Source organism: Penaeus monodon, chromosome 15 (assembly GCF_015228065.2).
Source record: "Penaeus monodon isolate SGIC_2016 chromosome 15, NSTDA_Pmon_1, whole genome shotgun sequence".
NCBI lineage: Eukaryota > Metazoa > Arthropoda > Malacostraca > Decapoda > Penaeidae > Penaeus > Penaeus monodon.
The window spans coordinates 20,017,435-20,017,659 of NC_051400.1; positions in this window are offsets into that span (position 1 = coordinate 20,017,435).

The window sequence follows — 225 nt, forward strand, 5'->3', positions numbered from 1 at the left end:
TGTAGTGACCCCAGACCATCCCAGCCCGGAAATACAAGAGTTTCTCCTGGAGTTCTGACCGAATACCCACGCCGACCCACGTGGGGAGAAATGTTACCTTTGTATTATATTATTATATCTTTTTTTTTTTACCTCTTTAACATTTTAAAACGAAAATATAACCATTTTCTTGGCCAAAGTAACTTGCGTAAACTTTATATTTTTTTTATTCTGTGTTTTTAAACT